At 41.3% G+C, this 18962-nt stretch overlaps 1 pseudogene; it reads left to right on the top strand.

Annotated features, from left to right (window-relative positions):
• The first annotated feature begins 10676 nt into the window (after positions 1–10676).
• LOC110229038 lies at positions 10677–13114 on the top strand (annotated as a pseudogene).
• The last annotated feature ends 5848 nt before the right edge of the window (positions 13115–18962 follow it).

Genomic DNA, 18962 nt, shown 5'->3' with positions numbered 1-18962 from the left:
GGCGGAAAAATATTAACGATGAATTTGTGATTTTTTGTATCTATTTATAGTTATTTATTAATTTAAAAAATAAAAAATAAGTGCTATTTTTGTCCAATAAACTTTTGAGTGCTATTTTTGTTCCAAAAACTTGATCTAGGCTATAAGAAGCAATTTCTCTACATTTTTTTGGATATAAAGGTTTATTTGATTTTTTTGCGGATCTAGTTTTTATTTGATTTAACTAATTGAATACTCAAACAAATCAAAATTTTAAAATATTCGGACGGGTCTTAACTTAAACCTGAAAGGAACCGACTCCAACGAACATAATTTTTTTTGCTTATGGTTAATAAATAATAGAGTTAAATAGCTGAGAGACAATGGATCCAGATCAAATTAGTTTTGGTTAGTTAATGTGCAGCCCAAGATAACGTAAATATTTAGCCCACATTTCGGTCCAAAATATCCTCACGCGCTTCTCCTTTTTTGTTAATATCAGACTTTTGGATACCCATTTATCTTTCCTCATTGTTCCATTTTATCTCTCCTCTATAATATCCCTCTGTCGCCTTAAGTCTTCACGCCACCGTCGCCGTAAACCATCATCACTGTTGCGAGTATTCAGCGCTGTCTCATTGACGGCCAAATAACTAGTAAGTAATTATTTTCCGTTTTAGGTGGTTATGTATTTTTCCTAATTTTACTTCTGCGCTAATTCACTCTAAAATTTAAAAATTTAAAATGTTCGTACACTAATGAAAGGCCTGATGTCCCTTACCAAAAAAAAAATGAAAGGCCTGATGTTCAAAGTATTTCAAAAAAGTCTTCTTGTCATTTATTGGTAAGTGTGTGAATAAGGAAAATCTTTTTTGGTAAAAATAAAAAGTATGTTGGTGAAGTTCATTTACTGCTTCTCTTTTCAAACACAACTAGTAACTTTCTTTAATTGCGACTATATATGGTCTTTATTTACACATTTTTTTTTTTTTTTTGAAAATTTGGTACTAGCATTTATGATTGGGGCAATTAGGTGAGTGACCATTTTGATAAAGAAAATGAAGAATATAGCATACTAAAGTCCAAAATGAAGAGAATAACCATAATAAGTAGTGAAAAGACAAAACACACCTTGGGTGTAAGACACGCGCATAGAAGGAGGAAGGAAAAGAGAGGTGACGTCTGTGAGGAGAGAGAAAAAAGCTTAATTGTTTCTTCTTTTTAATATTTGTTTTTCTTCTACCCTATTTGATTTTTACGTTATATTTAGTGTTTGAAAACATTAATTTAAATTTATAAATTTTATAGAAAAAAATCTGGTCTTTTTTTCTCTATATATTATGATTTGGATTTCTAAAAACCGACAACAACTTATAAAAATAAAAAATAAATTAATAAACTTGGTTTATATAAAGCACAAAAAAAATAGTATAGAAGCAAATAAAATACTAATGATTAACATAGTGGTGATAGTGGTATCCACAATGCCTAATAAATCATGTTTATAATTAAAAATATGTTGTAATATACATAATCACACAAAAATAGGTATAATACTTTACTATCTCTTATATATTATACTTAAAATCAACTTTTAACTCTAAAATACTAAACCCTAAATCCAGAAGTCTAAACCCAAACCCAAAACATATATCTAAAAACGGTATTAATAAATATGATGTTCCATAAACTTACAATACTATTCTATTTGAGACAAATCTATTGAAAAATTGATTTTCTTCTTCTCGTCTTCTTTACTTCTCTTGTTCATTCTCATCCAATCAATATTCATCTCTTTTTCTATATTGAATGCAATCGATCAATTATCAAATATCAAACTATGATTTGTGATATGACTTGGGTGGATTCAAGTTGGAAGAGGGTAAAACGAACAAATGTTTAATTAAGGAACAAATGTTAGATCAATTGGAATAGCTTATGAAAAAGATAATGGTAGATAAACATAAGAAATTGAATTAGAAAACAGCGTGATGATGGTGATGGCCGTGGTGTTGGGTGGTGGCGATTACAATTGTAGCAGCAGTGAGTAGTGACAATGGCGATGGCAATGGTCGTGGCGGTAGCGGTGGTTGCGATAACAGTGGTAACGGTGGTGGAGATGATGGTGGTGGTGGTGGTGACGGTGGGGTGATGGTGCCGATAACGGTGGCGATGGTGATGGTGATTACGGTGGTGTTGGGTGGAGCGATTACGGAGGTAGCCGTAGTGGTGGTTGGCGATGGCAATGGTGATGATGGCAGTAGCGGTGGTTGCGGTGACAGGTAGCGGTGGTGGTGATAGCGTTAAAGGTTTACGGTTGATCTTTAAAGGTTTACGGCAATTCACCTGAGTAAGTCGATAGATTGAGTCAGAAATAGATATGGAGCAATCGACAACAGTTATAGAAATCCCAACCCTCGACTTACTCAGAAACAAACGACAACCGCTAATCTGGTGACGGCAAACTTCTAATTCCGGCGACGGAGATGAATCCCAACCAGAAGGTCGATTCCGGTGAAACCCTAACTCTCTGTTTTCTCTCGCGACGAAGTTGTCGTTTAATTGGCAGGATTAGACATCGACTTGTCTTTTCACTTTTACGGTTCGTGTTTCTCAAGGTTGCGAAAGTAGGCAACTGTTACTTATGCAATGAGGGTAAACTTGTCTATAATACATGAAATACATGTAATATCGACGGTTCATGGTTAGAATGGTTATAGAGTGAATTATAATTTTTTTTTTGGTTATAGACTGCAATTCCCCTTTATGATTTGTATACTAAAACACCTTTTTTTTTTGGCTGTTGTGTGAAACCTGTCCGAAATTTTACTACTATACCATGATTTTGATCTATCTAATTAAAACATCTTAATATGATCTACTAATATTGTTAATCTTCTTATAATTTTACTACTATACCATGATTTTGATCGATCTAATTAAAACATCTTAATATGATCTACTAATATTGTTAATCTTCCTATAATTAAGTAAGTAAAAGAAAAGTACAAAGTAGAACATGTCCGAAATTACAACTCTAATTACATCAATTACCACTCAATTAAGCATTAAGAAGATGATTAATTAAAATTAAGAAGGGTAATGTCGAGATTAAAAATCTTAATTAAGAAGATCCGACCTATAGCTGAAAGGATTCGCGCGTTTTTAAAAGTCTGACCCGTAGCGGATAAGATCCGCACCTTTTGGATGGATCTTCGATGGATCCAAAATCACTGCATTCAAAATCATAAATTGAACATAAACCAATATATATATTCCAAGCAAAAAATGATTATAATTTTTCTAGAACAACTAAACAATTCGCCCAGCCTAGAGAGTTCTCTCTCCCCACAGCCGCCGTAAAGAGGGGAAAAGACGGCCGTCAGATCATTACAGAAGCTGAACTTCCTGTTGATCGCATGAACTGCTATCTTCACTCTACAGTCGTCTCGGTTTTTGAACACTCACCCTACAAATATCTCATCCCCTTCGTAATCCACGTCCAGTAGGAACAATCATGTTCTATCACCAACTGCTGCGATGTGTAACCATCTATGTTAGTATGTGAACCACCAAAAACAGAATTACATAACCAACTCAAAACATAGCCCTCTATATAGACATTACCGTCTGGGTTGGCGTCGTTAAGCACCGGTGCTGCGTCACGTGCAAAAGTGTGTTCTGACAGGTTTAGCAAGCGTATCATCCCTGCAACATTTCCTCCGACAGGTGGGTCATTGTTGTCGTTGTCACCACCTTCACCTGTACACATGTAATTGTAATTAATTAAGCGGCCTCACACTTTTTCTATCCTTATTGCTCTACTTTATAATATTAACTGTTATCCGCGGCTGTTGCCGGCTCCGCATCGCTTGCGATGTGCTGGCTCAGCCATCTCAGTTTGCTCCCCACTTGAAGCTCCAGTTGTGCCATTTATACCACAAGTTTTCTTTTAGACATTCAATATTATTACATAGTCGTTCATAATAATATACAGCTGTTCAAGTACGCTATTTTATGTTACTGTTACTTACCATTCTCGAAATCGCTGAACAAATCACTAGTCAACCTAGTCACCCGGATTTCGTGCTCTGTCGTCGAATAGCTACCTTCCGGTTCCAGGTGTTAATCAAGAAGACATTTAACACTTGGGTTACTCGGGTTACAGGTTACAGGGTTAAATGTAGGTTACTTGGGTTACTCGGGTTACAAGGCTGAATGAGGGTGCTGTTGGTCTTTGTGCACAACCCATCTCAGACCTAGATTTTGTTCTCTATATAAACATGTGTGCCTCCTCATTGTGTGAGACACATCTATTATTCAACACATTTTAAGTTTCTCTCTATTCTTAAATCATGTTTCAATCAATCTTTCCTACTTAAATATTCTCATGGTATCAGAGCACGTTCTTAATCTTTAATCTTCATCTTTTGGTTCATCGGTTCTCTGTTTTCTCTTTGTCTTTGTTCGAATCTGGCTTCTAAACAAGTTGTTCGGTTTCTTCTTCTACTTCTTCACGAAAAGGCATCTGTTTGTGAAGGAGAGTTACTACTGGTCTGTGACAGAGCTATTCATCGTAAAAGCCTCAACCTTTCTGAGTTCTTTGTGGATTAGTGTCAAAGCGGGTTGAAGAGGAGAAGTTTTCAGGCGTTTGGTCTTGTGTATCCAAAGGTTTGAGCTTTTATCTTCTTTAGGTCGAGATTCTTAGATACTTTCAGAACTAGGCTCAGAATTAAAGCTTCGGTAGAGTAGTAGTTGCTGATTGGTTTGTTTGCGGTTGCTTATTGGGAAGAAAGTCGACACCTTTTCGGTTTATTTGTGGTTATTACATCCTGAAACTGTTGAAGATGTCTCTCACAGTTCAGAAAACGAGTGATACGTTCAAGGACTTGAAAGACTTGAAATTCGCAGTCACGTTGAATGGTAACAACTATCTGTTGTGGAAGAGAACCACAACAAATGTATTGGGAGGAAGGAAATTCACTAAATACATCGAAAATACCTATGAAGAAGCAAAGGCTAAAGAAGAGAACTTGAGTGAAGATACTTGGAGGCAGAATGATCTGAATGTTTTAAGCGCTCTACATTGTTCTCCAGACGCTGCGATCTTGGAAGGGTATTCGTATTGTGAGACTTCAAAGGAGTTATGGGACACTCTAGCTAATGTCTTTGGCAATGAGACTAATCTGACCCGAGTGTACCATATCAAGAAAGTTCTTGGTGAGCTAAGTCAAGAAGAGAGTGATTTCAACACTCACTTTGGAAAGTACAGGTCGCTTGTACCTGAGCTTGAGATGTTAAGACCCTTCACTACTGAGGCAAAGGCTCTTAAGGATCGTAGAGAGCAATATTTGGTATTCGGTTTGTTGCTGACACTAAACTCGAGCTACACTGATGTGATTCAGCATATACTAAGAGATGACAAGGTGCCAACTCTAGAACAAGCGTGTGCGAAGATTCAGAAAGAGTATGGAGCTCAAGGACTGTTTAACAGCAAAGGAAGTCTCCCGACTGCAAACAAGGCTGGAGTTGTCAAGCAAGTAGACAAGAAGACATGGGTTTATGACCATTGCAAGAAAAAAGGTCACTTGAAGGATAAATGCTGGCTTCTTCATCCCCATTTAAAACCAGAAAAATTCAAGAACTTCAAGCCAAAGGCAAATGCGGTTAATGGAAGTGATGGTGGGTCATAGAATGAAGAAAGAGCTATGGTTCAGTACGGGCAAGAGAAAGCGATGCAGGCCATTACACAAGGCAAGAGTGGCGCATCTATCTCAGCTTAGGAAAGATTGATTAAAACATGATTTAAGAATAGAGAGAAACTTAAAATGTGTTGAATAATAGATGTGTCTCACACAATGAGGAGGCACACATGTTTATATAGAGAACAAAATCTAGGTCTGAGGTGGGTTGTGCACAAAGACCAACAGCACCCTCATTCAGCCTTGTAACCCGAGTAACCCAAGTAACCTGTAACCCGAGTAACCCAAGTAACCTACATTTAACCATGTAACCTGTAACCCGAGTAACCCAAGTGTTAAATGTCTTCTTGATTAACACTCCCCCTCAAGTTTATACTACAATACTCATTGTGTATAAACTTGGCACTCGCAAGAACAACCTCATTAAAAACCTAAGCTTGGAAAACCACGTGGGACAAAACCAAGCCTAGGGAAAAAGAGTATTGTCCCAACGAGTTAGGGAGCCTTTCTCAAGGATGTGTGAGGTCTACAAGACCAAGTTTGCCATGGATAAATTGATAAACTTGGTTACTTGCTGCCTTGGTGAAGATATCGGCCAATTGGTCCGAACTCGTAGTGTAGCAAGGAAGGATTGTACCGTCTTCGATCTTCTCTCTTGTCTTGTGGCAGTCCGTCTCTATGTGCTTGGTCCTCTCGTGGAACACGGGGTTAGTAGCAATATGGATGGCTGCTTGGTAGTCGCAATGGAAGGTAATTGGCGTCTTTTGCTCGATCCCAAAGTCCTTTAGTAGAGCCTTCAGCCATGTCAACTCGTTTGTGAGCTTCTTCATAGCCCTATACTCCGCTTCAGCACTCGAACAAGACACCACCTTCTGTTTATTTGTCTTCCAAGTTACAAGATTGCCACCAATGAAAGTGCAAAAGCCGGTTGTGGACTGCCTTGTGTTGCGATCTCCATTGTAGTCTGCATCACAGTACCCAACAATTTCCGTGCTAAAGTTTCTTCCCATCCAAATGCCTTTGCCGGGACTTCCTTTGATATATATCAGAATTCTCTCCACCAAACTCCAATGGTACACCGTAGGGGCTTGCATATGCTGAGCCACCTGATTCACGGCAAAAGAGAGATCAGGCCGAGTATATGTCAAATATATGAGCTTACCTACAAGTCTTCTATACTGTTCCGGGCAATGATATGGAGTATCATCCTTCTCCCCCTTTCGATTGACCTTGTATCCTTGCTCTAGTGGTGTATCCACTGGTTTAGCTCAAAGTTTCCCTGTAAGCTTTAGGAGATCGAGGGCGTATTTCCTTTGTGAGAGAAACAGTCCCTCCTTGGATCTACACACCTCAATCCCTAAGAAATACTTCAACACACCCAAATCTTTAATATCAAAGGCTGAGTGTAAAGAAGACTTAATCGCTTGGATCCCTTCTTTGTTACTTCCCGAGATAATCAAGTCATCAATATAGACCAATACCACTACTATGCCTTGATTATCTTGCTTAGTAAACAAAGTATGATCCGAATGTGACTTCTTGAAGCCATTAGCCAATAAGGTGGAGCTTAGCTTGTGATACCAAGCTCTTGGAGACTGTTTGAGACCATAGATTGCTTTCCGAAGCCTTAAGACCTTTCCCGGAGCCACTATGTCTTCTAAACCCGGAGGAGGTGACATGTAGACTTCTTCTTCCAACTCCCCTGAAGGAAAGCATTCTTGACATCCATTTGCCACAACTCCCAATCCAAATTAACCGCCAAAGATAGAACAACCTTCACCGTGTGTTGCTTAGCTACCAGAGCAAATGTTTCCCTATAATCATCACCATAGGTTTGTGTGAACCCTCTTGCAACCAGCCTAGCCTTATATCTTTCAATTTCACCATCACTCTTGTACTTAATGGTGAATACCCATTTTGAGCTAACACACTTCTTTCCTTTTGGTAGCTCTTCTTCATCCCATGTATGGTTCCTTATCATAGCTTGTACTTCATCATCTACCGCATTCGTCCACTCCTTTCTTTCTTTATCTTCTTCATAGCTTTGTGGGATAAATTCCACATCTAGCTTACTAATGAAAGCTTTATGTTCCTCGGGAAGAAGGTCAATCGAAAATGTTGCTTGAATTGGATGAGCCACGGCTTGGCAATTATAGAGGCACTTCTTCAATTTTCTCTCTCTTGTACTCCTTCTTGGATTCTCCCGAGTATAGATAGGATCTCGTGTTACTGGTGGAGCTTGATAAGTCTCATCTCCTCTTGATGATTCAATAATGTCACCTTCACTAGATGGATCTTTCTCTTCCACTTCTTCACTTAACCCTTCTTCTTTACCACTCTCTTGTTGATTATCCAGAGACTCTTGTGGTGTATTATCACCGCTTTCTTGGGCTTGATTGTTACCATCATTTGGTGTAGCTTCCTTATCTTCTTGTGGAGAGCTTACATTACCCAAATGTTCTAGAATATGCCGAAGACTCTGAGCACGATCTAAAGTGGAATTAGGGAGGTCCTTAACGCTTTCCCAGCTCTTCTCTTCAAAGTAGGCCTTGTCTTCCATAAACTTGACATCACTTGATACATAATATCGATTGTTGGCTCGATCGAAGCACTTGTAACCTTTCTGAGTTGTTGAGTATCCAATAAAAACACACTTATTACTCTTGGGTTCCAGTTTGTTCCTCAAGTCACCTGGGATAAACACAAAACAAAGACTTCCAAAGACCCTCAAATGATCAATGTTAGGGATAGTTTTGTTTAAAATCTGAAATGGAGATTTATCATCAAGGATACGTGTCGGTATTCGATTGATGAGATAACATGCTGTCATCACCGCATCTCCCCAAAACCGCTTTGGCATATGCTTCTGAAATAACATAGCTCTTGCCACCTCCATTAAATGCCTATTCTTCCTCTCAGCAACTCCATTTTGTTGTGGATTGTATGGACAGCTAGTTTGGTGAAGGATTTCGCATTTCTCCAAGTGTTCTTTGAGCTTGTTGCTTGTATATTCACCTCCATTATCTGTTCTAAGAATCTTAATCTTTGCATCAAAGTGATTAGTCACATAGTTTTGAAAGTTTATAAACGCATCATAAACTCTATCCTTAGATGGCATCAAAGTTACCCATGTATACTTAGATTTCTCATCTATAAAAGTGACAAAGTACTTATGATTGTCTCTAGATGCACAAGGTGAAGACCACACATCAGAATGCACATGGTCAAAACATTTTTCCTAAATCGCACTAGACTTAGGAAAAACAGCTTTGCAATGTTTGCCTAATATGCATGCTTCACAATTTGCGCAATCATAAGAAAAACCAGGCATTAATAAACTTAAAGCTCGAGAATGTGGATGGCCAAGTCTCTCATGCCACAATACAACCGATGTTTTAACAGAGTTTGAAAAGATAGAAGAAACATTATTCTTAGAAACAGAATTTAAAGAGATGTCTTGAAACACATATAAGTCATCCTTGGTGCTTCCTTGCCCAAACACTTTTCCACTCTCAATATCCTGCAACTTCACGTCATTAGGACTAAAAATAGCTAAACAATTCAAGTCCTTAGTCGTTTTCTTAACAGAGAGAAGATTTGAAGTGAACTTAGGAATATAGAAAGCACTAGACTTCTTATTGAACAAATCTATGCAACCTATGCCTTCTATTGGAACATTATGTCCATTTGCAACTTTAACATTACCTAAGGCCGGTTTAATGTTCTCTAACAACCTAGGGTTACTAATCATATGGTGAGAAGCCCCTGAATCTAATACTAATGAATCTTTATCACGAGTATTAGAAGTTAAGAAACAAATACCGCCAATGTGTAATTTAGATGCAATGGATTGGAGGAGAGACTCGAGGTCAGCCTTGTTCATGACAATAGTCTCCGGAGCTTGTGAGGTAGATGCACCACTCTTGCCTTGTGTAATGGCCTGCATCGCTTTCTCTTGCCCATACTGAACCATAGCTCTTTCTTCATTCTCTGACCCACCCATCACTTCCATTAACCGCATTTCCTTTGGCTTGAAAGTTCTTGAATTTTTCTGGTTTTAAATGGGGATGAAGAAGTCAGCATTTATCCTTCAAGTGACCTTTTTTCTTGCAATGGTCACTGTGGATGTCGGATTCACACACTCAAGTATTTTATTAAGTAGGAAAGATTATTCTTGAGGGACAAAAATGAATATGTAAAAACTGATAAATTGCTACGAAAATTGCTATAGTATTTCTTTCTTGAGAGGAGGATCCCCTTTACATGGCCATTGGCCTTTTTATTTATACATAGAGAAACGACATTAAAATGAATAATTAAATACAATTATTCCTTCTTAAATGTGTCCGTTTTGATTCTTTGACTTTAATGCTCAACGTTTGAATTTGAGTTGACTCTGATCTTCATGGGCCTCGCCTTTTTGGCCCAAGTATCCTTGAACCGACTTACCCGTGTCTTCTACACCGAACTCATGTCATAGTGCAGTCACTTCGGATTCTCGAAGTGGTGACAACCACTTCGACTGTTCCCTTGGCTCATGGATTCGACGGGCTTTATCTTGACTACGTGGCAATCTTTGGTTGGTCTCGGACTTCTGGTGCGGGATCCGACACCAACAATTAGCCCCCCAAGTTCTTCGAAGTGCCATTCCAATTCGGAGGACTTTAAATGCTTAAATGACCAAAGATTGCGCTCGAGAATCTTTCTGATTTCCCGCCGAAAATCTCATCACTCCTTTAATTTCGGCACTAGCCATTTCTACTTGAGTGACATCTGTCATCATTATGACCGTATCTTAATTATTTACTATTAAAGCGGGAAACCTTTCCACTTCCCCCACGATTCCCAAGGCGGTTTCACCATTATCACTTAACTTCCGTGAGGTAACTTCTTTCATCATTACTTCTTTTACTTTTGCATTTTTAGCCGAAATTTCTCTCTTCTTTTCCTTTGCCAAATTTCTCTTCGTTGGATCTCGAACCTTCCATTTTCCCAATGACTTCTGATTCTGAAAGACCCGAATCTCCGTCATTCGACGATAGGCGCCCTAGTAATGACGAGTGCACTCGCCCTAATGATATTGCCGGCCCGCACTATAGATCCACTTGTACTCTTCAATCCCTCGAGCGATTGAGAGAGCTTTGCCGGATTCCGCCGGAAATTATGGCGGAAGCACAAATAGCTGCCCCCACAGAATCCCTAGAGAACCATCGCGATGGTTACTTCTGTGTGTACGAGATTTATTTCAAGGGTTGCGGATTAACCTTCCCGCTTCCCGAAGCCCTAGTTCGGTACTTGGCGGTTCTTGAGATCGCTCATCCTCAATTGACCCCCAATCTTCTCCGAACCATACTTGGAATTATAACAGTAGCGGCGGAAGCCGGATACATTATAGGGGTCCCCGAGTTGAATGAGCTTCTAAGCGTGAGAAGTTCATCGAAGAAGACAGGGTATTTCTCGGCATACCCTAATGCTATTTTCATTATTTCGAAGCGTGAGAAGCGTGGAACGTCATTTCGCATCTTCCAAACAAGGATGAAAATTGGCATCACCCTTGGTTCCTGATTAAGAAAACCCCTGCTTCGGTTGGAAGTCTATCAGATTCGCTTCCATCGAAGTGGTCCACGAAACCTGGTAGAAGTTAGGTCGCATACATTCCCCCAATTTTATTATTCCTATTGATTAACCTTGTTATTTTCACTTCGCAGCTTTCGTCGCTCCGACTTTACCAACTGAAGAATTCATTGGCTTCTTCAAAATAATCCTCGAAGGGGAAACCCTTTGGAATTCTTTCACTCTCGATCGGTTCATAGAAGCCAATCGAAAACTCAGGATGAGCCCTCCCAACCATCTTCATCGTCTTCCGCCTCCTCCCTCAACCTAGGGAATGTTAGCTCGGGCTCTCACTGCCCAGCGAAAAGTGATCTCCAAGCCGATGGCTGAGGCTTGCGACGAGAACAAGGCGTTCCTTGCGACCGCCATTGACAAAAAAGATTATAGCAAAACCTTATTGGTTGACGACGGTAGCACCGAAGGAGCCAGATCCGTCGCTGTTTTCAGATTAACACCTCGACGTGAACATCACGATGACCGTCCTCCCCGGAGGCTTCAATCTCCTAACCGTGATTCTCATCGTTCTTCCCGGGATGACTTTAGCAACGAACCGCTCAAGGATTTAATTCGCAAAAAGAGGGACAGGTCATCCCGCAGTGGTTCTTCTCCGCGAAGAGAGAAGTCAAGGGCCCGGACTGACCGTTCTCCTCGATCATCCCCTCCTACTGAACCAATGGGTCCGCCTCGTCCTGTTGATATGTCTTCTTCTTCTCAACGTAGTGGTGAGAAGACGAACCTGGGTGCAGCTTCTCAGAAGGATAGTTCTGAGTCTCGAGATGATTCTCCGAAGACAAAGCCTGCTCTTGTTCCTCAGATCAAATCGCTCTCAGGTATGACGATACACATGTATTCTTTTCGTCATGTGGTGAGCACATAGCGAACTATTCTTTCGCTTTTTACTTATTTTGAATTTCTAAGTCCTTTCCTTTTTCGCTTTCGTAGCCATGGAGAAAGAAGGTAACGTTTTTCGGTGCTTCAAAACCCAGTCAGGTGCGATCCTGCCGGAATTCAACAAGTGGCGCTCTGAAATTCGTGAACGATACCTACTTCATGCTTATCATTCATCTCGGGTTAGTTCCGCTTCAATTTCTGACTTTACCGTCATTTTTCGAACTGATCCGTCATTCCGGGTTTATGTGTAATATCAGGCGAACGGCGAGCTCAATGACATAATTGAACATTACGAAGGGTTGGTCATTGGTCGGGAGAAAGAGATCGACACGTGGAAGGACAAGTTTTCTAATCTCGAGGTTGACCTCCGCTCTTCTACCGACTCCAAGCATGATTTGGAAGACAAGGTTGATGGTCTATCGTCCGAGCTTGCGAAGATAAAGGGGGAGCTACAGGACCAGTACGACCAAAATTTCAAACTCCAGGGTGAGCTTTATGGTGTTCAGGGTAGACTTCATGAATCCGAATCAACCGCCGACACCCTGAACAACCAGCTTATTGAGCTTAACGCGAAGTACAAGGCGATTGCCAAATTGCGTGACTCCGATTTAGCGAGGTCGGCATCAAAAGCCAGAAAGGAGGTTAAGGGACGCGGGATGGAGTTGATCCAAGGGGCCATCCGATTCATGCAGACCGAGAAAGCTAGATCAGATTTGGAATCAGACATCAAGGAGCACGAGAGCAACCTGATCTTGTTGGATCAAATCCATGATACAGATTTCTCCGAGGTGCAAGAGAGGACCGAACTGTCGGCTAATCTTTCTGAAAAGCGGAGTCGCTTGGCAGCTCTCCCTACTTCGACCTTCATCCCGCAGGACTTCGAGGAATTCTTCACTGAATCGCCTCCTATAAGTGAATCGGGTCTAGACTGGGCAGGTAATGCTTGGCTCCTGATACTTACTACCTTTTTCTCACCTTATGTGTGTTTTTTTTTTAAAAAAGTTGACTGGAACTGTCCTTTCCAGGTTTAGGTGAGGCGGAGGATGTCGTCCCACCCGAAGTACCTGCGGCACCGGCGGTTACTCCGGAGGATGGTTGTAATGTAGAGGGCGAACCAAGAGCTCCATCCGACCAAGCACCAGTCAAGGAGGTGAATGAAACTTCGGTTGCTGAGCCGGAGTCCGAGGTGGATATCACTCCGTAGTGGCTGCGTCCACTTTAAATTGGGGATTGTCCCATTTATTTTAAAACTTAATTTCGAACTTGTCTTTGCCTAAGGAGGCTTTATTATTTCTTTTGAACAAGATATTTGCCTGAGGAGGCTTTTAAACCTTTCTAGGTTATGACCCAAGGGGGTTTGGTTAAAATTATATGCGGGTTTGCAAAGTCCGCTTTTAACCTTTTGTGGCCTTGTGGTTATGCTTTTGAGATTTTTAGGCTGATCAGACCTTTCTCTTTAGAATGCGAGAACTGAGCTCGGCTTAAAGCGAGTTCCCCACTTCGGGTTTAGTCAACTCGATAAATTTGTTGGGCTTGGGCCTTAGAAACTTTTGTAGTTAATGCGACGGTTGCTCTTTCCCTTTTTATAAGTAAGGAAAACGGCTCGTCTTTAGTGCAATAACTGCCTTTTCTCGATTTTCCAAAAATGGTTTAAACCACTCGGACACTCTACCATTATTGGATTTATGGTTCCAAGACAAACCCTAAATCATTATAAATAAAGGCTTACCTACCTCCAAGCTTTATTTAACTACGTTTTTAGAATCTTACTTGAGTAATATTGCGAGAATGGAAAACGAAAAAGTAGCCCCCGTTGATCCCGGCAGCCCACTCTTCTTGTCCGGCGACGGCTTTGAACCGGCCGGCGTTCTCTTCCCTCACGCCGTCTTTCACTTTCCTCCAAAGGAGAAGAAAGAGGCTTGCGATTTTATTGACAAGGTAAATATTTAAAGTTTTTTATATAAAAACTTTTTGTTTCATCTTATTCGCTCATCTTTATGCTAGGTTGCCGACAAGTACCGTCGCTTGTGTGAAGAGAGGCAGCGGCTGGGCCTCAAAAGGCAAACACTCGAGGCTCGCATTGCTCGGGTGGAGAGGAAGATACGGGCCTTGGAAAGTGATCCCTTTCAATGGGAATGGCGGAACTTTGACTCTGTCGCTGAGATCCCGAAGATGCTTCGGATGTATCTTCCGCGCTAAAGGAATCCCGGGTCCCGTGAACGCCCCCGTCTGCGCCGTTCCATCTGACAGCGAAGAAGAAGACGAAGAGGAGGCCAGCACCTGTCGGAAACGCGTTCGGGATCATCCCGAAGTGGATGCCAAGAACAAGGCGTCCACTTCGAAGACTAAACCGGCGATGAAGGAGCCTGTTCCTGAGCCTCTTCCATAAATGTTCTTTAACTTCTTCCCTTATTTTAAACTCGTAATGGGCTTCGGCCCCTTTTTATTTATGGAAACATTTGCAACTTTCCTTTCTTTTCAAATATTCTCGGAGATGCGTCTTTTAATGCAGGATCTGTTCGAGGGCATAAATCTCTCCGCGAATCACTCCATTCTTAGGATAGAATCCGTAGCTTGCTAGGGATATGACGTTCCTATAAATTATAGTCTCAATTTCCCTTTACTCCTCACCATTCTTTTTATTTTAGTAGGTATGGAGTTCAATCTTCGCTGTTCAGAATCTATGCCCGACTTCTCCAGAATCAGAATGATAAACGAAGATGTTCCAAATGAGCCAAGCAGGCAGCCTCCTCCACTTCGCGGCTTCTTGAGATCTCAGATCCGAGCCCCATGTGCTTTGATCAGGGATCTCCCAATCAGAGACCAAGGAACAGCGACGGCGTTCATAGAGGCACTCGAGCTTCAACATCGGAAGCTTATGTTGGAAAAGAGGAGACTCCGGAAGAGGATTAACCGGATGCAACGCAGGCTTACTACGGTGTCAAGAGATCTTCACATCCTTGAATCTCACTCCGGAGAGTGGATTGAGCTTGGAATCTCTGACTTTGCTCGAATTCTGGACTGCATGATGCCAATCCTTGATCTTGCTGGTCAAGGAGTTGAAGTGTTATGCTCGTCAACAAGATTTTCATAGTCCGAAGTGTACGATGAGGGACGTTCCGCCTTTTGAATAAACGCTCTATTTCCAATCTCTTGTATGTTCGCATAGCCGACCCTTTATTTGCTTCACTTGTTCGCACAGTCGAACCTTTTTCCTTTAATAAAGAAATAAAACAAATTTTTATTAATAGCTGAACTCGTTTCCGAGCTGCCTACGTACCCATCTCGGGATCAAGCCACACCGTAGTTCATGTACATAAACAATGAATGTAGCTTTAAACATAAAACTTCTTTAGGTTGATCACATTCCAAGGTCGATTGACTGGATTGTCTTCTAAGTCTTTCAACCTATAAACACCGTTCCGAACCACTTCGGTAATAATGTAAGGTCCTTCCCAATTAATACCGAGTTTACCGGCGCCTTCTTCTTTTTTGTTGTCAAAGACGCGCCTTAATACATAATCTCCCATGAAGAACGGCCTACTTTTAACCTTAGAATTGTAATACCGGGCTGCTGCCTGCTGGTAATTCTGGATCCGAATTAGAGCTTGATCACGCCTTTCATTTATGGTATCTAGTGAATCATTAAGCATTGCTGAATTTTCTTCCTCATTTAACGGTGCTTCTGTTCGGCGAAGTCCGGGCACATTGAGTTCAGCTGGTACTACCGCCTCCATGCCATAAACCAAAGAGAATGGAGTTTCTCCTGTAGGTCGCCTAGGGGTTGTACGATAGGCCCACATGACGGGTTGGAGTTCCTCATACCATCCTCCCTTTAGATGACTTAAGCGTTTCTTGAGATTGCTTAATATTGTCTTGTTCGCGGCTTCAGCTTGACCATTTCCTTGCGGATATCGTGGAGTAGAATAACTAACTTTGATTCCCCAGTCCGCATAAAAGGCATCAAACTCGTGTGAAATGAATTGTGGTCCATTATCAGTGACTATTTCGTATGGAACTCCATGTCGACATATAATGTTTTTCCAAATAAAGGTCTTCACCGCCGAATCCTTGATACCAACATACGCCTCAGCTTCAATCCATTTCGAAAAGTAGTCCGTAAGGACTAAAAGGTATTGTACACCTCGAGTTGATTTGTGCAATGGTCCAATGATGTCCATTGACCACCTCATAAACGGGTATGGGGAGGAAATGGAGGAGAATAATTCCGACGGTTGATGGATCAATGGTGCATGGAGTTGGCAGCGCCTGCATCTTTGGGCGAACTTAACACAATCTGTAATCATAGTGGGCCAATAATATCCCATTCTTTTAACTTTAAAAGCCATAGCCCTTCCTGATGAATGACTCCCACATAATCCTTCATGCACTTCGCTCATAACGATTTCGACTTCGGGCCCAAAAATGCATAATAGGTAAGGGTCACTGACACCTCGTCTATACAATGTATCTTTTGACAGACAAAATTTCGCGCTAACGATTTTCATTTTCCTGGCCTGCCATTTATTCTTTGGGAGCTCACCTGTCATGATGTAGTGCTTTATTGGCTCCCTCCAGTCAGCCCCCTAGTCTTTAGCCGGAATTTGGTCAACTTTGTGAAATACTCGTGGCTCTGGCTCGGGATGCTCGTTTGGTTCAAGAACATCCTCCTCGATTAACGGCTCGGTTTCTAACATTGTTTCTGGAATCACCTCTTCAGCTGAGACAACGGGTTCCTTGTTAGATGTATTCGATCCCTTTGACTTCCTTCGTTTGTTGGGTGGCGGTTCGATCTCTGGTTCGCCACGGTCGCGTGCCGCTGCTCGAGACCTTGTAACTATGAGGGTTTCTTTGTTGTCTTGAATGCTTCGTTCCGAAATGCATTCCACTGGAATAACTCTTTTCAACTCAGGGTCTGATGTTGACGCTAATGCGGCAAGTGCATCCGCAATTGTATTTTCTCCTCGAGGTATGCGGATTAATTCGAATTTCGAGAAATTTTTAGATAGATCCTTCACCACTTCGAGGTACGCTTCCATTCTTGAGTCTTTGGCTTCATAGTCTCCATTAAACTGGTTAACTACTAGTTGCGAATCGCAATAAGCCAATATTTCCTTAGCTCCAACTCCTTGTGCTAATCGAAGTCCGGCAATCAGGGCTTCGTATTCTGCCTCGTTGTTGGAGGCATTGAATAACAACCGGAATGATTGTTCTAGAATTTCTGATGTTGGGGATTCCAACTTGATTCCCACTCCGGATCCTTGCTTTGTTGAAGACCCATCTATGTGTAATTTCCAGGTTTGGTTCTCCGAATGCTCTATCGTTCCAGGTATTGGTAGCTCGGTTAAGAAATCTGCTAGAACCTGAGCTTTCATACTGATCCGGCTTTTGAATTCTATATCGTACTCGCTTAATTCCACCGCCCATTTCGCCAAACGTCCGGACTGACTTGGACTATGAAGTATTGTTCGGAGTGGTTGGTTGGTTAATACTTCAATCGGATGGGATTGAAAATATGGGCGCAGCTTTCGGGCCGAAGTCACCACCGCGAGTGCGAGTTTTTCCATCATTGTGTATCTGGTTTCTGGATCCGTCATTGACTTGCTTACGTAGTAAATTGGTTTCTGCTCCCCACGGTCTTCCCGAACCAAGATTCCACTAACCGCGTGGTTTGAAACCGACACGTACAAATAAATTTTTTCATCCACTTCTGGTTTGGACAGTATAGATGGAGTGGTTAAGTATGCTTTAAGCTGCCCAAAAGCTTCTTCACACTTCTCATCCCAAAGGAATCCTTTGTTCCCTTTTAGAATTTGGTAGAAAGGTAACGACTTATCTGTTGATCTCGAGATGAAACGATTCAAAGCCGTAATCCGCCCAGTCAACCGTTGTACTTCTTTGAAGTTTCTTGGAGATGGCATGTTTAGAAAGGCGTTAATTTGATTTGGATTGGCTTCAATCCCTCTTTCTGTCACGATATAGCCAAGAAATTCTCCGGATGGGACTCCAAATGTACACTTCGCCGGGTTCAGCTTCATTTGATATTTATTGAGAATATCAAAACACTCCTCTAAATGCTTAACGTGATCCTCTTTCTTTAATGATTTAACTAGCATATCATCTATGTAGACTTCCATTGTTTTTCCGAGATGATTATGGAACATTTTGTTAACCAACCGTTGATAAGTTGCTCCTGCATTTTTTAAACCAAAAGGCATTACCTTGTAACAATAGATACCTCTATCAGTAATAAATGACGTTTTTTCTTGGTCTTCGGGGTTCATCATTATTTGATTATAACCCGAGAAGGCATCCATGAATGTCAACAGCTCGTTCCCAGCGGTGGACTCTACAAGTCGATCTATATGTGGGAGTGGGAAACTATCTTTGGGACATGCTTTATTGAGGTCTGTAAAATCGATGCAAACCCTATCCTTCCCATTCTTCTTTTTGACAACGACAGTGTTTGCTACCCATTCCGGGTATTGCACTTCTCTTATGGACCATATCTTCAAAAGTTTATCCACTTCGTCATTTACTACTTTGGCTCGCTCCACTCCGAGCTTTCTTCTTTTCTGTTTCACCGGCTTGAAGCTTGGATCCACGTTTAGCTCGTGACAAATTATATTTGGATCTATACCAGGCATGTCTGCTGCTGACCATGCAAACGATGTTTTGTTTTTCTTTAAAAGTTCGACCAAAGCTTCTTTTGTTTGGCCAGTCAAGCATGCTCCAATTCGAATTTTCCGGTCCGGCTTGTCTTCTTCCAACACCACT

This window comes from Arabidopsis lyrata, assembly GCF_000004255.2.
Source record: "Arabidopsis lyrata subsp. lyrata unplaced genomic scaffold ARALYscaffold_8, whole genome shotgun sequence".
In the NCBI taxonomy this organism is placed as follows: domain Eukaryota; kingdom Viridiplantae; phylum Streptophyta; class Magnoliopsida; order Brassicales; family Brassicaceae; genus Arabidopsis; species Arabidopsis lyrata.
Note: the sequence above shows the minus strand (reverse complement) of the source record. Positions and strands in the feature narration are given on the sequence as shown.